The following is a 9,652-nucleotide window of genomic DNA, read 5'->3' as shown; positions in this document are numbered from 1 at the left end:
TATATTACATCTTACTTCATGGCTTGCTGTGTAGCTGAGTGGCTGGCTCCTGGAATCTTCCTCTTTCTATTGCTCCTAGATCTTCTCCTCCCATATTTCTACTCCTATTTATTCTTTCTGCTTGCCAGCTCCACCTATCTCCTTTCCTGCCTTGCTATTCAGCTCGTTTTTAGACCAATCAGGTGTTTTAGACAGGCAAAGTAACACAGCTTCACAGAGTTAAGTAAGTGAATGCAACATAAAAGAATGCAACACATCCTTGCATCATTAAACAATATTCCACAGCATAAATAAATGTAACACATCTTAATATCTTACAACAACAGATATCAACCTGACCAGTCCCTAGTAATTGGTCCAGTGAGGCTGTTCAAGCTTTTTCTTAATTTCCTGATGGCCAACCGCTGTCTTCATCAGCCTAGCACCTCAAAAATCTTCACTCATAGCCGCTCGGTGGTGGCGCACGCCTTTAATCCCAGCACTCGGGAGGCAGAGGCAGGCAGATCTCTGGGAGTTCGAGGCCAGCCTGGTCTACAAGAGCTAGTTCCGGGACAGGTACCAAAGCTACAGAGAAACCCTGTCTCGAAAAACAAAACAAAACAAAAAGAACAAAACAAAACAAAAATATCTTCACTCATCAGTGAAGTCTCTCTTTGAGGCAGGAAATCAGTTTCAAGACTCTTGGAAGCCACTCAGATCTCAAATCTTACAAATTGTCTCTCCAATCACTCCTTCTTTCTTCTTTCCTTCCTTCCTTCCTTCTTTTCTTCTTTCTTACTCTTTCCTTCTTCCTTCCTGCTTTCCTCTCTCCTTTTTGTATGCACCAGCTATAATACTGACTGATGAAAAAGACAAAGGGAAAATACGTGTGTGAGGGGAGCTAATCTCTCAGAAAATTTGTAAATTCACAAAATCAAATTTTCTGTAAACAATTAGTACTCCCAATTTGAAAATAGAAATTAAAGTTAAAAGTGAGTCAATACACCTGTTGCACATTCTTTTCTATTGTTGTAAAACACTCTAGGCAAGAGTAGCTTAGGAGAGACAATGCCTTACATTTTCAGGACATAGTCCATCAGTGAAGGAACTCAAGGCAGGACCTTGTAGACAGCTTACTATTACAAACTGCATTATCCCTGAATGAGGAACTTACTTCCCAGCCAAAGAAGTACAGAATGAAGGATGAGTGAAGTTCTGTGGAAGATTCTGCTTTATGCATGGCCATGAGATTTATTCTCCTTTGGCTTTTTTATATGGTTCAGGATCATCTATATAAGGAATGGTGCTGCCCACAATGGGCTGGGCCTTCTCATTTCAATTAATAATCAATTTTCATAGATTAACCTGATACATGTAATTCCTCAAACCAGGCTCTTAGGTGATTCTAAGTAGTAATAGGTCTGCATTTAAAACTAATTAGTAGAGGCACAGAAGGAAGAGTAGGTTATGTGCTGAATGTCTTTAATAGCACTTTAACTTTGTGTCCGTTCATCACTATAGTTCCAAGTGTTTTGATATAACTGTCAGAAATCTCAGGGAATTGTGTAAATTATCTGAATCCCTATACAAGGAGCCTAACTTGTTTTGTTTTGCTTTATTTGACCTAACATATCAGTTTGGAGCAATCAGTATGAAAATGGATTCTTCCATCAACTCTAGCAGCATTTTGCAGTTACTTTGTTACATAAAAATTTAGTAGTAGCTGGGTGGTGGTGGCACATGCCTTTAATCCCAGCACTTGAAAGGCAGAGGCAGGCAGATCTCTGTGAGTTCGGGGCCAGCCTGGTCTACAAGAGCTAGTGCCAGGACAGGCTCCAAAGCTACAGAGAAACCCTGTCTCAAAAAAAAAACCCAAAAAAAATTTAGTAGTGCTATTTTTTTAGTTAGGTCAAATAACAGTGTTGGCCCATTGAGGTACCAAGAGAAGCTGCCGTCTAGGTGATGCTGATCACTAATTAGCTGTAGTTAATCAATGTTGGAGGCCACACATCTTCAGTCCCTTGTTAATCTATCTTGTCCTACATCTTCACAAATGAATCCCCAATCGCAGGCAATTACATAAACCAAAGAGTTCTATTTTATATCCTTTAGATCTATTATGTAAACCTTTATTTATCCAGCCAGAACATGAGCTTGGGATCAGGAGGTGTCCCTTGTTCTTTGTGCATACCTGATAATTCTCGTTCGTTTCTCAATCTTCAAATATTCCAAAATCAGCATGGTGTTTTATTTTTTATTTTTATTTTTTTGGTTTTTGTTTCCATGATTCTTTTTTTCCTATTAAAAAGAAAAGAACAACTTATATATTATGTTAAGGTTGTCATAATATATGTGGCAAGTCTAGTCTTTAGAGGGAGGTGAGAAATGTAGGTTGGAGAAAAATAAGAATGACAGCTGAAATAAAATGTTTAGGGAAACGATTTCTCCAGTTGATGTCATTAACAATGACACTTGAATTAGTTGGGAAGAGACATCATTATGTGGAGTAATAATGTTTCAAACAGGGAGAATGAAGTGGAAAACTAGCCTGAGGGGGAAAGAGCAAATGAGATTTAAGAGTGGAGAGAGCCAGGGAACAAACTTGTGCCCAATAGATCAGTCAGCAGGTTTATGGCAAAAGCAGTTAGCAAAGAGGATGGGAATATGCTGCCCCCAAATGCCAACCCTGCATAAAGATTACATTGAAGCAAACACAATTAGGAAGCAGCAAACACAAAAATAATTCTTTGTCCTCCATCTACTTACCCAGAGGCAGATCATAATTTTTTTACACACATTTTTCCTTCTTTCTTCCCTTATATCGGGAGGAGCAAAACAGCTCTTTCCACTGGAGACAGAGCAAGCGTCTTGATATCCACCTGCACAAATTTCACCACAATAGTTGTGTTTCCATCAGTTTTTCTGACGACATTTGCCTTCCCACAATTCACTGTCTCTAAGAACTCAATCATTTTTTCCTTTGCTTTTCAACTCTGAACAAATGTATCACCCTTTCTGAGATAGTATATAAGTCCCAAATTCTATGCTTTGGATTATCCCTCTGTGCATGTGCTCACTGCATGAACAAGTAAGTCCTGAGGCACAGATTGTTGTTTTCATTAACCTTTATTATTAAAGTTTAATTCAGGGAACTGAGTCACAGAACTTATAAAGGAAATGGAAGGTTTTATTTTCTCCCCTGTAGAAGTCTTTTCGTGACTTTGAATAGGCAAGAACAATATTACATTTATGAGAGACAGACACAAAGTAGTTCAAAAATTGGGAGCAGGGAGACTTCTTACCTGGCCATTGTGCAATCCAGATAAGAGACAACAATGGATGCTATTAAACAGGGATGTAGAAATGGAAGTGGTTTAATTCAGGATATTTTGAAGGCATTTCTGAAAATCACATATCAAATATAAAAGAAAGGAAACAATTCGTGGTTTAGATTCGTGCAACTTGGCAAATATGGAATATTTAGTGAGGAATGGATTTAGCAAGAAAACCCAGAAGCTCAAGTTAAATATATTAAGTCCAGGATCTCTATCAGTCTAACATATGCAACTACATCCTACCTAAACTTAATAAGTGTTTAGGTAACTGTTAACTGAGCAAATATTTCATTCTGATGGTTTGTCTGAAATCAATGTCAAGTTCCTGATTGGTTGTTTACAGAATGGACTTTCATAGTGAACTGAGATTTTTAGATCGACAGTAAAAATTAGGAACACCAAAGCAACTTTAGCCACAGTGGAAGTGAAAATAAATAGGAAAATATTTTCCCAGAAACTTAGCAAATACTCAGGCTGCAGTCAGGGGTTTTAGAGGTTGATGGTATTAGAAGGTGGAAGTTTTTTAAACTAAGGATAGGAGTTTGCCTTAATGCTATGGTAATCACTGAACCAGGCATATTTATGTTCAGATATTTATATCTAGGCTTTTATTAAGTTAAGGAAGTCACATAGTCAAGGAATGTTACAGGGGTTAATCAGGATGGATGTTGTTAGAGGAGAGCTTTGCAAAAGAAGGGGATAAAGAGCTGCTGTGAAGTGCAGGTAGGACAATAAATAATGTGACGCCATTGGAAATGCCTGTTAGTGTTCCTGTCGCTGCGAGCAAATACCCGGCAAGAAGTGACATAAGGGAAGATGGTGTTTGTTAACATGCTATGCAAGAAGGGACGTAATACATTATGGGAGAGAAGCCATAGCAACAGGAGTATGAGGCAGTTGGTTAGATTACATCAGCCAGCAGGAAGCAAAGAATAATGAATGCTGATGTACAGCTTGCCTTTCTCCTTCTACTTCACAAGGGCCCTAGCCCACATGCTACCCATAGTCAGGGTGGGGCTTCCCTCCTCAGTAAAAGCTTTCTGGAAACAGCGTCATTGACGCACCCAGAGCTGTGTCTCCATGGAAATTCTAAATTCAGTCAAATTGACAGCGAAGATTAACTATCACAAACTATGAGGTCAGCGATGTTTGAGGAGGAAAGGTGAACTCAAGGAGTCATGGTTTTTGTCTAGTCTATCCCTGGAGGGCAGGTATGAGAACCTTTTACGCCTGACATCACGTAAATAAGGTAGAGGTAGCAGATTCCTAACCATATATGGAATCACACACAGACCTTTCCTATTCAAATGTTATAACTGTGAGAATTATAAGGGACATTTTCCCAGGGGGAGTTGGAGTTTGTTATCTCTTCTTTGCAAATGGCAGAATTTGTCTTCTTTTTTTTTTCTTCTTCTTTGACTGCTTCGACATGACAGTTAGTTGCTTTAGCAAAAAGAATGCGATCATCCACACATCACTGTAGGCCAGAACTTTGAAGAGTGCAACTCATTCTCTTCTTTTGCTTCTGTCTTAATATATGGCAGTATTGTAAATGGTGAAGATACCATCCACCTGGATTTCAGAGTGGAGAGTATATGTAACAGGTACTCGAGCCAGCTGGCAGAGAAAACTGTTCAAGTCACACATGATTGTATGCCATTTGTCACTAAGATTTGGGCTTGTGTGTTATCAGGATATAATTAAACTGTTTGTATCTCATGCAAGAACTATGATGTAGTGAATAAATTAAGCAAAAATATAAAAAAGAATAAAGCAACAAATAATCAATTACCAAAGGTATTGAAATAATTAAAGTATTTATTTTATATGAAAACAGTACTTTTATTATTTCTGATGTATTGAGCAACTGATATACCACTGAAATATGATAATATTCAACAAAGGACATGCATGGGCATGAAGAGTAGTTTATATCATGTTTGGCTTTGTTGATTTGATTTTATGCAAGTTTTTTTTAATTAAAATGAAGTAGTTCTTTAGAAACCCAGGAAATAGGAAGTATGTGTCAGGTGAATGGGGATAATGACAACAAAAAGAGGAAGAAGAGATCAAATTTCCCACAGGAGACAGACAATATTACAGTTGAATCTACAACTGTGAAACCAATGCAAATGTCTTCTGTTTGAAACTTCCTGGTAAAGAATTTAATATCAGAGATACTTTCCCCACCTGGAGAAATTAATAAAATTTAAAAGAATAGATGTACTCTTTAATGCAAAAAATTCTGTGCCATTTTATTTAGAACAGTGCAGCTCAAAGTATATTTATAGATGTGAATGAGTCAACTTTAGGTTTAGAGATCCTGGCACACATTTTCTACTACTTTTTAAAAAAGGAATGGCAGAATTAGTTAGACTAAACTAAATAGCCAGTGTTTAAAATAAGAGAAAAAAATGCATTTTGAGAATGAAGGGTTGTAATTTAATGAAATGCCGACAGAAAATAGAGTGGGAAAGGAGGTAAGATCTCTACACAAAGCAGAATCCTTTGGACTTCAACTTAGGGTCATGCATTCCTTGTTACTTACAGAAAATACATAAGGAAGGAAAACACTGTAAATTTTATTTACAGTGCTGTGGTATGCTACAAAGGGATTTATTAGGGGTTTGACCATTGAGTACTAAGTTGAGGATAGATTAGAAAAGGTCAATAATTAAAAAATGATGTGACAGTTATTTTACCTGTCCGTTTAATAGATTCACAGATGACCCAGCTATTTAGCCAGACATTTTTCTGGGTGTTTTAAATAAGGTATTTTTTTTTGTTAGATTAACACTTAAATCAGTGGATTTACAACAGATTGTCCTCTGTTAAACGGACTCTCCTCTAATCAACTGAATGCAGGGTGTGTGGGTGTATATGTGTCGCTATGTGAAGTGCCATGAGTGACAGAGGAATCTACAAGACCAGATCTCCCTACATTTATGACAGACACCTTCAGAGGCCAATTGAAACATGGCTCTTCTGTGTCTCCAGCCTTCCAGACAGACTCCAAAGACTCATGAACCAATACAAATACTTCCCCACTCTCCCTACATTCCTCTAACTCTTTCGCTCTTTTTCCTCCATTCCCTCTCCTCTAATCTCCTTTCCACCCACTCCTCCATATCCACCCCCAGCTTTCTTGCTATTGCTCCTTACTCTTGATCTCTCCCTCCCATTCACCTCTCTCTCTATTCTATTGGTCCTGTTTCTCAGGAAAGCCCAGACTAATCAACAAAATGATCACTTGGGTAGGTGCTACTGTAATCTTGGTGGATGGTAATGATGGATGGTAATTCAAGATGAATTGTACAGGTAGATGATCAGATTCATGATGATTTGTATTCAGGAGCCTGAAGGAAAGAGAGGGACCAAGAAGAACACTCGTGTTCTAGATTAGAACAGCTCCACAGATAAGCTGAAAGTTCACACAGCAGGAAGAGCAATTTGGAAGACTGAGGATGTGCCGAAAGTAGGTTGCCTGAAGATGTCTGAAGAAATCACAGCGATCATTGGCACATCTGTCTGGAGCTTAAGGGGAATCATCAACATACATATGACGTTTCATGGGCCCAGAATGAGTCATACTCTATCTACAGGCACAGATCGAGAAGATAAAGGCATTGAGGAGGTGCTCACAAGGGATGAGGTGGCACAGGAGACTGAGAAAAAAGGCCCAGTGAAGCCATAGGAAAGCAGGAGTTGGACAGTAGAAGACATTTCAGGAAGAAAGAAGGACTTAACATTGATAGCAATGCAAGGTAAGGCCAGAGGACACTTAGATATGGACACAGAGAGCTCCGAGTAACTCCAACAGAAGAGGGGGTGGCATGATGGAACCGGAAACCATGACAGAGTAGCATGAGATAATGAGCTGGGTTAATATCCTTTTACACAATGTCTTCCAAATTCAGTGCTGTTAAGATTCTTTTCTCTTCCTTTAGAAAAGTATATAATCCACATATACAAAAAGGCTATAAACAGCCAAACTCACAAAACTCTCACCCCAGGGTGAAGTGGGGCCAGATGTGATGAAGAGAGGAGACACCCATCAATACTCATGAGTTTGAGATAATCAGGAGGAATCTGTTAGGATTATTATTATGTTTTTGAGGGCCGTTGTAAAACGTGACAGTCATAATAATAATATTTGTTTATTTCAAGGTTACTTAAAAGCAGAGCATGGTTGTGGAGGCATCCTAACCTGAGAACCTAGGCTTCAGTGTCCAGTGTTTGTGTGAGTCCTAAATAATCATACAGAAATTATATTAATCACAACATTGTTTGACCAATGACTCAGGCATATTACTAGCTAGCTCTTTAATCTTAATTTAACCCATTTTTCTTATTTTGTGTATCACAACAAGGCTATGGCTTACTAGGTATGGTTCTGGCATCTGTCTCCTTTTGCAGCTAAATGGCATCTCCATGAATCTGCCTTTTCTCTCTGTCTCTGTCTCTGTGTGTGTGTGTGTGTGTGTGTGTGTTCAGATTTACTGCCAGGCTTTAATCTGCTAAACCTTGGCCAAAATAGCTTTATTCATTAACCAATAAATGCAACATATATAGAGAAGAACATCCCATATATTCTCCCCTTTTCTGTCTAAATAAAAAGAAAGATTTTAATTTTAACATAGTAAAATTACATATACAAAACAGTTAACAAGCAATAATTATAGTTATATTATTTAGTTCATTTACTGTTTGGCAAATTAAGAAAAATACTCTATCATCTATCTTATTTTTGTAAGTCCAAAGTTTTATATCTATTTTATCTTTTATCATAACTAAGGAAAGCTATAATTATAACCATCTATTCTTTAATTCCATCAAAGACTCCAGAAGGATATAGCATTACCTAAGTAAACAGGAAATGAATTATAAGCAATTTCCAAAACTCTAGAATTGACAGAGACATCTCACTACCTGGACAGTCACCCAAAGTTCTGCTGTGACTTTGGAGCATCCATCTTCAGCCTACAGGCCCATAGTATCTGGCAGAAATTTTTATGAAGCAGTAAATTTGAAGATCTGTTTTGCCTTACAGTGGCAAAGTTCATCAGTTGCTTTCTTCTATATACTGAAGAATGTCTGACACTTTCTTCTGTGAAGCAGAAACACTGAAGGACCATCCTGTCTTTTGGAAAGTACAGTAGGCCCTCTTCTGTGGGTCCTACATGTCCAGTTCATATAGCACACCATCAAGCAGGCAAGGCAAGACCCGTTTCTTAAACAAATGTCTAACCTTGTCACACTGAAAGCAAATTCCATAATGAGATTCTTCAATGCCTATCAACCTCTCTGAAGTAATTGATGCTACCAGAAGCAGACAGGTCTCACTGTTAAAAAAAAATAAAAGTTCTTAAAACCTTTTATTTTTGAGACAAGTTTTCTCTGCAGCTTTTGGGGCCTGTCCTGGAACGAGCTCTTATAGACCAGGCTACCCACAAACTCACAGAGATCCACTTGCCTCTGCCTCCCAAGTACTGGGATTAAAAGCATGTGCCACCACTGCCTGACTCTTAAAGCCTTTTAAATACCATTTTCTGTAGACCTTTAAAGTGTTAAAGATTATCTATCTAACTGAAATATATCTCTGTATATCTAGAAACTTAAATAATATGACTACAAGTTTGACTATTATAAATGACTATTAATCTGCAATTTTTAATTATGTATTACATTTTTAAATGAGCTATATAAACATAATACCTTAAGCAAGAGTAGAAATATACATATAACAAAATTAACCTTAAATTTGTATCAAAAGATGCATAACAATGCTGAGTATTCATTTTTATATCACATACCCCTTTAAATAAAAACAAACATTTATAAACAATCATTTTGGGAATTTGAGCATAGTTTTCTCCAAACTGCTTTCTACTGTTTTTTGGGTGAAGTATTTTTAGGGGTTATGGAGACTTTGGAGGGTCTTGTTCCATCAAACCACATTAGCTTGGAAGGAATCCACAGGTTCCCATCTTCTGTGGAAACAAAAGCGGAACCTCTTTTCTAAAGTAACATATCCTTAGAGTCAAATTTTGAAGTTGAAATACCTTTATGTTGGTTTACCTTAAGCAGCCCACAAAATCAAATGTCTCTTTGCAGTCAAGAAATTCAAAGAAAACACAATAATATACATAATCCAGACTCTCTGTATATTCCATCTTTGAGTGGCTTATTTTTCTTTACTCCTTTAATCTATGAGTGTCTATACTCTTTTATACTACTTTTACTATCTCTTTAAAGACTTTGTTTTATTTTTAAAACTTTATTTCTTTTCATAACTCTCTACACTCTTTTTTCTTCTCTCCCAAGCCTATGTACATTTT

This window comes from Microtus ochrogaster, linkage group LG4 (assembly GCF_000317375.1).
Source record: "Microtus ochrogaster isolate Prairie Vole_2 linkage group LG4, MicOch1.0, whole genome shotgun sequence".
Taxonomy (NCBI): Eukaryota; Metazoa; Chordata; class Mammalia; order Rodentia; family Cricetidae; genus Microtus; species Microtus ochrogaster.
Note: the sequence above shows the minus strand (reverse complement) of the source record.